At 36.9% G+C, this 14,252-nt stretch overlaps 2 long non-coding RNA genes across 4 annotated transcripts in view; one reads left to right on the top strand and one right to left on the bottom strand.

The window, feature by feature from the left end:
* The window catches only part of LOC123552568 (uncharacterized), a 67,661-nt gene that overhangs the window by 19,211 nt on the left and 34,198 nt on the right, over positions 1–14,252 (bottom strand). The gene's annotated exons all lie outside the window — the stretch shown is intronic.
* Positions 1,649–2,091, top strand: LOC128556546 (uncharacterized). Its single transcript, XR_008370773.1, has 2 exons — positions 1,649–1,718; positions 1,887–2,091. It is a non-coding gene; the product is annotated as an uncharacterized LOC128556546 (long non-coding RNA).

Below are 14,252 nucleotides of genomic sequence, written 5' to 3' on the forward strand. Positions count from 1 at the left end.
ATGAAATTCAGTTTTACGATTTGTGTGCAAAACTGTGTATGTCATCAAAATTTCAAGACTGTATTTTAAAAACAAGAAAGTAGGTCAGTAGGTCAAGGTCACAGTCAAGTGATATCATATTACTTGGGGTCGTCAGGTAATTATAATTAAACAGTCTTGGAAATAAGATCAGATGATTTTTAAGTATTTTTCCTAACTCACATAACTAAATGACCCCAGGGCAAGCCTCTTTTAATCCCAGGGGCATAATATGAACAATTTTGGTAGAGGACTACTAGACAATGCATCATACCAAATATCAAACCCCTAGGTCATATGGTTTCAGACAAGAAGATTTTTAAAGCTTTTCCTATACAAGTCTACATAAAAGTTTGGACCACCAGGGCAGGGCCTTTTTTCACCCCAGGGGTACAATTTGAACAATTTTGGTTGAGGACCATAAGACAATGCTACAAACCAAATATCAAAGGTCTAAGTGTTCTGGTTTCAGACAAGAAGATTTTTTTTCTATATAAGTCTATGTAAAACTTGGGACCCCCAGGGTGGGGCCACATTTGACCCTAGGGGGATAATTTGAACAATCTTGGTAGAGGACCACTAGATGATGATACATACCAAATATCAAAGCCCTAGGCCATGTGGTTTTGTACAAGAAGATTTTCAAAGATTTCCCTATGTAAGTCTATATAAACCATGTGACCCCCGGGGTGGAGCCAAATTTGACCCTAGGGGGATAATTTGAACAATTTTGGTAGAGGACCACTAGATGATGCTAACACCAGATATCAAAGCCCTAGGCCCTGTGGTTTTGGACAGTAAGATTTTTAATGTTTCGCATGGAATTCAATTTTTTGAATAATTTTGAAAGGGGGCCACCTAAGGATCATTCCTGTGAAGTTTGGTGTAATTCTGCCTAGTGGTTTTCAAGAAGAAGACTTTTTTAGAACTTGTTGACGGACGACTGACGACGGACATCAAGCCGTCACAATAGCTCACCTTGTCACTTCGTGACAGGTGAGCTAAAAAAAACAACAACAAAAAACAAGAGGGTCATGATGGCCCTATATTGTTCACCTGAGTACCATTGCTTTAACCAAAAACAAAAAGAAACAAGGAGCTGTGTTCAATAAACGCTTGATGCCCCCGGTGGCATCCTTGTCAATAAAAAGCAACATAAGTCCAAAATGAGGTTAAGGTTAAACTAAGGTCACGTGATGTTTGAAGATGAGGAACGGTCACAGGTTATATCTGTATTAGTATCAATTCATTCTTGTGAGTGGTATAAATGCTAGACGAAAAGGTCCCATTTGGTTAACCAAGAGATGGCCCATATAAAAGCAACCTAAGTCCAAAATGAGGTCAAGGTCAAACTGAGGTCAGGTGATGTTTGAAGATGAGGAATGGTCACAGGTTACATCTGTATAAGTATCAATTCATTCTTGTAAGCGGTATTGATGCTAGACGAAACGGTCCCATTTGGTTAACCAAGAGATGGCCCATATAAAAGCAACCTAAGTCCAAAATGAGGTCAAGGTCAAACTGAGGTCAAGGTCAAACAGAGGTCAGGTGATGTTTGAAGATGAGGAATGGTCACAGGTTACATCTGTATTAGTATCAATTCATTCTTGTAAGTGGTATTAATGCTAGACGAAACGGTCCCATTTGGTTAACCAAGAGATGGTCCATATACAGCAACCTAAGTCCAAAATGAGGTCAAGGTCAAGGTCAAACTGAGGTCAGGTGATGTTTAAAGATGAGGAATGGTCACAGGTTACATCTGTATTAGTATCAATTCATTCTTGTAAGCGGTATTGATGCTAAACGAAACGGTCCCATTTGGTTAACCAAGAGATGGCCCATATAAAGCAACCAGAGTCCAAAATGAGGTCAAGGTCAAACTGAGGTCAGGTGATGTCTGAAGATGAGGAATGGTCACAGGTTACATCTGCATTAGTATCAAGTCATTCTAGTAAGGGGTATTGATGCTAGACGAAACGGTCCCATTTGGTTAACCTCGTACGGACGGACGAACGGACGGACAGGACGATCACTATATGCCTCCCGCATCAGTAGATGCTGGGGGCATAAAAAGTTACTAAATAAGCTATTTATAGTAACCTAAAAGGGATGTAATTAAAACAAAATTATTGTAAGTGAACAAAAGAAGGATCTGCCAAATAAAAACAAGAGTACTGCAATGCAACGCAAACGCAGAGCAATATTCACACATTACAGAGTCATATGACCTTTGACCCCTAAGTGTGACCTTAACATTGAAGTGAGCCATTCGAAACATGCGCTCTTCACGTTGTTTCAATGAGGTGAACATTTGTGTCGGGTTTCTCTGAAATCCATCAAGGGGTTCAAGAGTTACAGAGCGGAAGGGAAATTGTTAACCAACACACAGACAGACGGACACTGAGGTGATAACATTATACGTCCCTGCAGACATATAAAAAGGAATTGAGATCTTATGTGATACAAGTTGTGTGCAAGTTTGATTAAATTCAAATCATAAATGAAGCTGCTATTGTGAAGGTCAAAATAGCTAATTCTGGCCCTTTCAGGGGCCATAACTCTGGAACCCATAATGGAATCTGGCAGTTCAAGAAAGGAACCAAAATCTTATGGTGATACAAGTTATGTGCAAGTTGGGTAAAAATCAAATGATAAATAAAGCTGCATATTGTGCAGACAAGGTCAAAATAGCTAATTTTGGCCTTTCAGGGGCCATAACTCTGGAACCATAATGGGATCTGGCCAGTTCAAGAAAGGAACCAAGATCTTATGGTGATACAAGTTGTGTGCAAGTTTGGTTAAATACAATCATAAATGAAACCACTATCGTGCAGACAAGAAATTGTTGACGGACACACGGACGGACGAAGGGTGATCACAAAAGCTCACCTTGTCACTATGTGACAGGTGAGCTAAACAAGAGGGTCATGATGACCCTGAATCGCTCACCTGAGTAATAGCAGTCACATGTTTCAAATGGCAAACTGATGCTAAAATATTAGAAAGTAGGTCAGTAGGTCAAATTCATGGTCACTGAAATTCAGTTTTAAGATCGTATGCAAAACTGTACATCTCATCCAAATTTGAAGGCTGTATCTTAAAAAACAAGAAATAGGTCAGTAGGTCAAGGTCACAGTAAGGTGACTGGCAATCACTTGTTACAATATAAGTCATTTGTAGTAACAACAAAGGAAAGTAAATCTAAAAAAAAAATTAAATAAAACTAGAAATGTGTCCATGGGACACAGATGCCCCCACTACATGACAAAGGACACAAATTTTTTCCTAGGTCGGGGGCCATAACTCCTACAATACTGAATGAATCCGGACGCAAAACCCCAGATGCACAACTGCACATGGTGACCAACATTCCTGTAAACTTTGGTGACTCTAGGTCAAATACTTTTGGAGCTACGCGCGACACAACATTAAAATGATCAATTTTAACTAAGTCAGTGGCCATAACTCCTACAGGACTGAGTGAATCTGGATGCGAAACCCCAGGTGCACAACTATACATGCTGACCAACATTCCTGTAAACTTTGGTGACTCTAGGTCAAATACTTTTGGAGCTAGGCGCTGCACAACATTAAAATGACCAATTTTTTACTAAGTCAGGGGCCATAACTACTACAAAACTGAATGAATCCGGACGCAAAACCCCAGGTGCACAACTACACATGCTGACCAACAATCCTGTAAAGTTTTGTGACTCTACATCAAATACTCTTGGAGCTAGGTGCGACACAACATTAAATTGACCAATTTTTACAAAGTCAGGGACCATAACTCCTACATGACTGAATGAATCCAGATGCAAAACCCCAGGTGCACAACTACACATGCTGACCAACATTCCTATAAAGTTTTTTGACTCTACGTCAAATACTTTTGGAGCTACGTGCAACACGACAATCTTGGACGGACAGAGGACCGACGGACAAGGGCAAATCTATTTGCTGTAAACTTTGGTGACTCTAGATCAAATACTTTTGGAGCTAGGCATGACACAACATTAAAATGACCAATTTTTTACTAAGTCAGGGGGCATAACTACTACACAACTGAATGAATCCGGACGCAAAACCCCAGGTGCACAACTACACATGCTGACCAACATTCCTGTAAAGTTTTGTGACTCTAGGTCAAATACTCTTGGAGCTTAGTACTAGGCGCGACACAACATTAAAATGACCAATTTTTACAAAGTCAGGGGCCATAACTCCAAATACTTTTGGAGCTACGCGCAACACAACATTCTCGGAAGGACGGACGGACAGACGGACAAGGGCAAATCTATATGCCCCCCCCCCCCCCCAAAGTGGGGGCATAAAGAAAAATCCAAGTCCACACAAAAATCCTTACTAGTAGAGAAAGGTCAAAATACACCTCAAAATTGGATGTAACATGCATGTTGTACTACAGAAAAGTTGTCTTGATTTTCCTATGACCGTAATACAAAAAGTTACAATATAAGCTATTTATAGAAACAACAAAGGGAAGTTATTCTAGATTTTGGCGCATGGACACTCCGTCTCATGCTGGTCAGCAATAGTGCCAAGTTTACATCAAAATCCTATTATGCTGAAAAAGAAATGACTCTGGACAATGTATTCTTTAGCTGACCTTTGACCTCTAAGTGTGACCTTGACCTCAGACCTAGATGACCCTGGGTGACCTCTAAGTGGAACCTGACTGAGACCTAAGGACCTGGTATCTTGCTCATAGAGACTCAGTTCATGGTGTGTGTGAACATTTGCTGCCAAGTTAACATGCATAAATCCCTCCATGCATGAAGAAGAAATGCTCCGGACAATGTTGTTAGTCCTTCTTGTATCCTTTGACCTCTAAAGTGTGACCTTGACTTTAGACCTAGGGACCTGATTCTTGCTAGACATTAACACTCCGTCTCATGATGGTGAACAATTGTGCCAAGTTCATCAAATATCCATCCAGCATGAAGAAGAAAACTCTTCGGACATTCATTACTGAATTTGACTCCTGTTGACTCTAGTGTGACTATGACCTTTGAGATTAGGAACCGGGTTTGCGCATGACACCCCTCTCACTAGAGGTTTACATTCATGCCCAAATATAAACAAAGATTGTCCATGCATGTCAAAAGTTATGGTCCGGAGTCAAACAAATCCGGAGGAGACCTATGGACATTTGTACCTCCAACTGTTACCTTTGACCTTTGAGCTAGGGAGTCCGGTTTCACTTTCAGCACCATGACACCCAGTCATTCCAACTCATTGGGGACATTTGTGCCAGTAGTAATATTAAAATCCCTCATTGATAGTAGACGTTATTGGTCTCCGACAGGAAAAAAAGCGCTGTGACCTTTTGACCTCAAATTGTGAAGACCTTGACCTTTAAGCTAAGTGGGTCCGGGGTTTGCGCAGACAGAACTGTGTCCGTGTTCATCAGGGGAACATTTGTTGCCATAAGTAATCATTAGATAGTAAATTCCTTCATGGATAGAGTTATGGACCAGACACAGAAAATTGCAGAGGACGGAAGGGACAGAATGGAAAAGCGATTCCTATAGTCCCCAAAAATGATTTTCAAACCAGTAGGGACTAATAAGGTTGAATGCATGTGTGATAGTCGGACAAATCTGATTTAGCTAAACCCTGTATAAATAAGTTCTGAACACTCATATCACTTAAATTGAAGGTGTACATCTGGTTGATCGGTTATAGATGTTTCACACAAGGCAAGGTGATTCTTGCTTACAGCCATTGGAATACAATCACTCATCCTGATATTATAAATAAAAGAAAAGAAAAAGCTGCAAAGAATGGAAGAAACAATGGCTAAAATATTTGTAATCTAGTCAGATAATCAAGTTATCAAGAGGTTACTATCAAAAGTTTTATATTTTAATCTAGAGAAATTATCAATTTGCACAGAATATTGGCAAATAGATGACACTGTTAGGAACTGGCTATTTAAATAACAGAAACAAAAGTTCGTATAATTTCTACTGTGATACTGGCCTTACGCTTCAAAGAATTCTTTTAGTTATTGAAACAGAGCTATTAACTGTAACAATTTTTCCGCATTTCATTGATCTAACTATTTGCCTATGTGGGTGTGCGGTATATAGAATTATATTAAGAGGAGTGTATAACAAGATAATTTAACCGTACTGGTCATAAGTATTTTTTATACTTATGAAACGTGCATGTGAGGCTTGTTTTCTGCTGGCAGCGACACCAAGGGCTTATGTCATTAAAACTTATAACTGCTTTCATTTTAATACTTCTTAAAAGAAATTAGGATATAAAAAAAAATAAAAAAAATATTTCGACGAGTACTTGGTAAAAAATCAGATTGGCTTACAAATATTGGTCATTTGGAAAAAATACACTCTCTTTTGGGAAAGTCTTGAAAAAAGATTCTGTCCCAGGGTATATGCAACAATGTTAAAAAGATATCAGCAATAAGCTGGCTGATTAAGAACCTAGTAAAGAGTCAATCTTGAAAATCCTTGATTCCACTCTCTCTAACACAGGAAGACAACAGTTGTCTGTTGAAAACCGCCTGGCCCAGAAGTAGTATGTAGAATCTGTTACTCCCATACGAATCATTTTGCGGATATATTGTCAACCAGATCATTAATGGCACCTGGTTAAGCAGTCTTGGATTGGCAGTCAAAAAGGATCAAATGACTTTTATCACAGACAGACCTTGAAATATGGAAAAGAAACAATGCGAAAAGCAAGGCGAAAAAGAACCTGCAATTTCTGATTCCCATCTCTTTCAACACTGGAGAAACCTTCTCTAAACACTTCCGGCCCAATATTGTTGACAGTATCTCCCAACACGATTCATGCTTGGGATATATTTGTCACCGGGATCCTAAATGGGCATCGCGATAGCTGTGTGAGGATCAACAGTTTTAAGGGATCTGTCAGGCCTCGGACATCAGTAAACAGGGAGAGAAAAAAACTTGGCCGACAGCCCAGAAAAAACAGCACCAATGGAAACCTATCATAGCAAGAACTTTTATATATCAAAGTTAAAATAATAGTTACTGCTAATTCTTAAAGACCATAAAATTGAATGAAGCAAAAATTATAATATTTCAAAATCTCCATGGTGCTGAGCAAATCATGACTATCTTAACTCTTGCTGGGCACTACCATAATGCATTGCTTTATCATTTCAGCTTCCTACATTTACCTTCACCTGACAAAGACTGCAAAGATGACCTAAATCAAAAGAAAAACTTAGCGCAAAAATGAAAGATATATATACTTTTGCCAATGTTTTGAAAAAATAATGATTGACAAGATAGAATGCCTAATGCTCGATGACTGGAACCTGTATTATTTTCAAAATGTACTTTTGTGTCTAAACTTTAGCAGACTCGATGCTCAATCAAAAAAAAACAACGTACTTTGTAGTTTAAAACGGAAGGGGAATTTTTGATTATGTGAGTGACTTGAAAATCAGCTCAACAGAGAGAGTACACCAAACTTTCACTTTCATTGCAGAAAAAATTGGATACTGTACAACCATTCTATACTATATGAAAATACAAGGTTTTGCACTGATTTACGCTTAAATAATACTAATCTTTGACGTAGAGTGGCATTTATTCAAAGATAAAAAATGCAAACGCATACTCAAGTTTGTGCATTATTCCACTGTAACTGAAAACTCTGTTATGAAATTAAATCCACTTAAAAATACTTTGCCAGAATGATACAAAAATAAATCAACTTTACCTTGCTCACTGTGTTTTACAAAATTAAATAAACTCAAAAGTTCATACAACTTTACAAAAACAAAAAATTACTAATTTTGCCATGCACTGTCTCTAAACAGAATAACCGAACTGCCAACTGCTCTTTACACAATCATTAGTTTACTGTCTGGTCTTGTGTTTTATTATACAATTTACTTTAAACATTTTGATTTTGATATTACATCACACAATTTTTACAATATAATTCAATTTAACATTCATCACTGCACTTTCTTACACTGGATTATACAATGTAATTCTTTGACAGTCATTCATGCCACAAAAGGCATTCATGGCACAACTTATTTAGTAACTTTTTATCATTTAAACATTCTCGGATAAACTGGCTACAGTAACTGTTTTCATGGAATTGAGCAATATAATGATATGATACTTCTAGTGTCTGGACTGTCACGTTACGACAGTGGGTATGAAAAAAGTATCAGTCCGCTCAGTTCAGTCTCATCATACAGATCTAGTTGAGTAAGTAAAACCTCACTCGGGTAACTGATAGTTTTCCTCAGCTGTCAGAATGATTAAGCAAACACAATCTCCAGCCAAACACACAAAAGAATTTAAAAAAATGTCTGTAGGAAGACCACAACCAAACTATTTTGTACTTTACCTTCAGCTCCTAAAATATATCTTACTACCTATAAGTATCAAGATTGTCTTTGGAAAAAAGAAAACTAGAAACTCAGTTGTCCAAAATGCTGCCAACTAGTTGTGCAGGCAGTATGTGGAGGAAAAATCTTTGAGTCTCGCAATCTGTCTAGCAAAGAAAGAATTTTGAACTAAACAAAGCTTAAATGCATTACTATTTGTATTATATTATATTTGAAGTCACAGACACAGTACAACCATTTTTTGATACACTATTGTACACATTGTTGGAAAATGATGAAAATGTTTACAAGCCGAATGATTTTAAGTAATTTGTCATTTAGGCAACAGGTTTGCTGGACTACTTAAGACTAAACAACACACTCAATCTTTTCTGGTACAATGGAATGATGACCTGGAAACACCCACCGGATATCTACAAGACTATATTTTTCCAGAAACACTTGTCACTAAATTAAGTATTATGCCATCACTGCAGAACTAAGTATGTACTAAATGTACTGCGATGAAAAATGTATTCTTCCTTTGTTGTGCTTCTACAGAACTAGAAGTAATTATTAAGTGTTTGACTTAACTGACTCTAAATTGAAAATTTTACGTTTGTTTTGTAACATGTATTATTTCAGTGTCTTATAACAACTACAACTTAGAAAACCAAAAATTAAATTCTTGCTGATTGGCCCTTGATATTACATTAAGTATCCAATCTAAATTCAAGTTGAGTCAAAATGTTTTTCTCCCACCTCCTACCACTGTTAATCTATCCTCATGGCAACAGTAATGGTATGCTGGCTTATGTGGAATTCCTCAATAGCTGTACCGGACTGACGGATTATAGAATCCTTTCAAATAGTTGTACCAGGACAGATGGCTCTTCTCCCACAACAGCTTGGTATTAGGAACGATGGCTTGGTTGGAAATTCCTCCTCATGTGTTGTTGGACCTTTAAAAGCTGTTTTGACAGCTACCTGGCTATAAGTATAGGGGACATTAGATGGCTTGGTGGAATCTTCTCCAAAATGCTGTTGGGAGAGACAGCTGTGTAGGAAAGACTTCACTCGACAATATGTCAGGAGTGGGGTCAAGTGGCTTGTGGAAATTATCCTGCAAAAAAACCGGATAGATGGGGACAGCTGCTTGGTAGAATTCCTCCTTTTGAGTTTTCTCTAAACAGCTGATTGTGGGAAAGAAGTATAGAGGACATGTGGGGGCTTGGGGAATTCTCCCACATTAGCTGGATGGACAGCTGGCTTGGTAGAATTCTCCTTCTGAAGTTGTCTCGACAGGCTTATTATGGACAGAAAACTATTAGGACTTTATTGGACAAAAAGTTTAAAGGACAGGGTATGGAGGTGTGGCTGGCTTGTGGAATATCGTCCTCAGCGCTGAGAGAGAGCTGGTTCGGTTGAATTCTACAAGGCAGCAGTTTGTGGCCACAACCAAAAACTGGTCGGAGTTTCACTCTTAGAGAAATGGGACAGCTATTTGTGGGAATAAAGTGTGGGGACAAGCTACACGGGTGAATATCCACCCCGACATCAGCTCGTCAATGCTTGTTGAGCAATATAGCCATGAGGACAGAAAAAGCAAGTACAGGATAAACACCGCTCGCTCGAGCATCACGATGACTCGAGACACCGGGCTCGTCGAGCTAATTCATGTGCGTCCGGCCGATTTCCTTCTATTTTCTATGTGTGAAAATTACCATGGCTAGGGTCGAGCATCCGAGATAACTCATCGCTCGAGCATGACACCTTGGTCCCTGGTATTAATTTACTCTTGTTGTTGCTTATGGTAAAACTCGTGCAGAGGTGTCAAAATTTTCACACCCTTCGAGCAGGTCAGAATTGTATCGGTTAATTTAATATTTTGCAGCCTTGAGGAAGAATTGCTATGGTCTATTCCCCGACTAACTTAAATGTATGTTTGTCGGTATTTTGACCTGATAATGATGATTAATTATTGATGAAAGGGTGGTCGAAGAAATAAATTTTTACTGATCAATATGTTGTTATAATTATTACTTTTTTCTGCGGGATAGAGGAGATAATTATAATTGGTGTGTTTGAAATCAACAGTTGTTTGCCACGAAATAAAGGAAATAAGATAGCATTTTCATATGTAATTGAGTGACATTTAATTATGAGATCTCTTAATCTGGAGAAGAAAATTGCGAATTCGATACAGTATTTAAAATTAAAAAAAACCCAATAAAACATGAATATAAAATGTCTTCGGCTGTTTCTTCACTTGTGCCATTTTACGGATCTATCAACGTTTTTGCAGTATGTTTCTGTGAAAAACGTCATGAGTGTGTTATGATTACGCATCACCGTTTCCTTGCAAATGGTCTCGGTGAATTCTGTAAAACAAACTTCAATTTTCTGCGTATGTTGGTCAATGATTTGGGTCGCCAGACGAAACCAGGGATAACTCGAGCATTTTGCTCATCCCTTGCGACCTCGAGCGAGCGGTGTTTCATGTAAGTTAGAAGAGACTGACTTATTCTATGGAAAACATGACTTGATTCCATCCCTCAGTTCTTCCACTCATTTCATTCCATGAGTCAGTTAGTAATACCTAATTCAAAAGAGAATAGGTTCCAGATTTCCTTGATGGATAGAATTATTCTTAAAAATGAATTCTTAATTATTCATAAATGTGTAAAACCTTTGTACTATGAAATTATGGGGACAATAATTGACCTCTTTTTTTCAAAATAACTTATTTTAGAAGTGAATCCAGCCGTTAACCCAATGCTAAAGCTGTATCCAGTAATACTGTTGAAAATACTCGGCGACAGGAGTGTAGTTTTAGGTTATAGTCTACCCTTTATCAAATCTTTTAATGAACAGGTCTCTCATCTTTGTATTTAAATGTTTGGATTAAAAAAGCTATTGTGAGTATGGGTTGTATTGTTAAGAAAAACACAAATGTGTTCAATTGTATTTTATCTTTGCAGTGGCAGATATTTATATCATACAGCTTAGAAGAAGTGAATGGCTGATGATCTTCCTATCAGTCTAATCCATATATCCCTTAGTTCACTGAAATTTTGTCCAAAAAAAATATATGGTGGGCATATTTACATTGCCTAATAACAATGTGTTGATATGGCAGTTTTTTTCATACAAATCCAATAGCCAGATGACCTTTGCCTTATTCTACCATATCCCTAAGAGCTACAGGATTTAAATCATTAAGAATAATTATCAAATATGCAAGAAGTAGTTTAGTTTAATTTTAACAGAAGCCAGGTTTGTTTTTTAGGCTTTTATCACCAGTACCAGAGGTCCCTGCAATGAAAATTCAGTTTCTCCCTGAGATTCTTGTGATGTACGATTAATTTGAATTTTGGACAAATTTTGGTATATGAATCCCCTCAAAGACATTCATAATTGCATAAAAAAACACACTAGGATTTAGTGAGTAATGAATGTTAAACGAATGTTCTGGTAGAACATTGACATAATATACAAATAAAAATGTTATGGCAAAAAAATGTGATATAAAAAAAAAATGTCCTACATAATGGCCATAAAAAGAAAGATCTGGACAGAAACCTCTGATTTGATGTTTGTGTGGATTTTCACTAAAACAAGTAAATGGCCTGGCTACAAAATGTTGCACACACTGTTTGATATGGGTATGTCTTTACCATTGTTAGTTTTGTGAGGGCTGACTTAAACTTATTGTAAGTTCTCTTTCACACAATCAGTGGCAGAAGAAACACCGATTTTATACATTATCATCCCTTATCCAATGAATATATAGTCCAAAAAATACAAACCTGTCAAGATGCAGTGATATGGTATAGTCTAGATGAACCTGTAGCCAGTTGCTTTAGTCTTATTCCTACATATCCCAATCAGATTATTTTGAATGTAGATAGTCGTTAGATTTTCAGTCTTAATAATTGTAGTCAGTTATATTACCTGGCCTCCGCTTATTACTTTGTTTTATAAACCAGCCGGCTATCTATAAGAGTTGACCTCAAGTAAAATGATAAGGGTGAGTATCTTGAACGCATTTAAGTGCGGGGCATAAAGAATATTGGCATGCATCTTTCCTAAACACTACTTTGATTACCTGTATTTTTCTAGAACAGTATCAATGCTGCATTTAATTAACTTATATGCTTGATTTAACCTAACCAGCTCTAACTTAATTAATGTGGTGATATGATATAACAAACTATACTTTCTACATTGTTACAGTGTCATAAATTCTGACCTTCACTAATGCAATGGCTGGCATCTTCCTTCCTAACAAGTGTCCGACACTTCAAAATATGTGAATTTACTTACTTAAAACATTACAGTGGTTGTATCTTTTCTAAAATATTTTTTTTTCTTTATGTGGTTAATGATTTAACTAATGTAATATGAAAATTACATCCAGTATTGAACCCTTGGTTGAGAATTTAATGTACTTCATGAATATGATGGCATGGAAACTCAACCTGCATATTGAGCTTTTTTTTCGATAATTGCAGTTCAGTAGCCAAACAGTTTCTGCGTAGTAATAATTAAGTTAATCTTATAAAACGTAGCGTATTTTATGACATAAGTTTGTTAACTATAATAGGAACCATCTAAGTGTATACTTGCGCATAATGAATAGCCAAGTACCTTGTAACAAAGTTTGTACAATAGATAGAGGTGTTACATCTGGTTAATATTTATAAATGTAGCCAGTACTTAATTGACACGTTTGTTTCTATAAATGGTAACCATTATTACTTTTCAAATGTAGCCAGTACCTATTAACAATTTTAGTTCATAAACAATAAAGGGTACCAGTAAACCTAAGACAAGTCCGTATCAATAAAGGTAGCTTAATTGCGTAATATTCCTACATCTTGTGTGCCTTAATCAGTCATAAAAACTTTTAATACAATAATGAATAGCCCAGTATCCTTATTCATTCAAGTATTTGAAAAAGAGGCAGACTGGATACTGTATACAGACATGAATGTGTATTTAATGATTCATTGTAAAAATGCACCTGAATAATGGATAATCACCTTGAAAAACAGTGTTGCCATTAATTCTAGCCAAAATATAATGAAATAAATTTCCATTTTTTGGGATCAATAACATAATTTCCAGTATTCAATTTTGTACATAATGGCTAGGAATTGTAAATCTTTACTTTCTTAATTCAGTCATGCTTTTTTACCTGCACTGATGTTTGGGTAATTTCACAATGAAAGAAGGAGTCTAGTTTATTTATCTCTTTGCCTTAATTCTCTCATTATAATTACAGATAACAAGTAACATGATCATTGAATGGCAGTTTTGGATTAAATATTTGAACTTTATGGCAATTTCATTTTGTCTGTTCTAATTAAAGAGATGAAGAAAGTAAGTATATACTTTCATGATGATCTTTAATGAAGATGAATGGTGGATGTTGACCTAGTGGGCCAAGTGTGTGGACGCTTCCATATGGAATACTGGTTGAGGCCAAAGTGGACTCCTAGTATACCTACCAGATAGCAAGATAATGACTGACGAACACCCGAATACTAAAACACTGCTTGTTTACTTAATTTAAATAATTAGGATGAAACTAGACAAATCTTCCCTCCATTTCGGCATACTTATTTCTCCAACAACTTCAACTTGAAATTTTAATGAGAAAGTACAGACATAACAGCTCTAAGTGACAGTGCAGGGGAGGGAGGTGGTACGTGCAAGGGAGGAATGCATGCCACCTTCTCAACTGAATGTCCTTGTCAAAGATCAGAGAATAATATGACTGCCTCAAAAATGTTTTTCTCTCATTTGTGTAAGAAAAAGCTCAAAATTAAAAAGTTTGTAGTTAAGCAAAGCAAGCTTGGATTTC

Source organism: Mercenaria mercenaria, chromosome 4 (assembly GCF_021730395.1).
Source record: "Mercenaria mercenaria strain notata chromosome 4, MADL_Memer_1, whole genome shotgun sequence".
NCBI classification, from domain to species: Eukaryota; Metazoa; Mollusca; class Bivalvia; order Venerida; family Veneridae; genus Mercenaria; species Mercenaria mercenaria.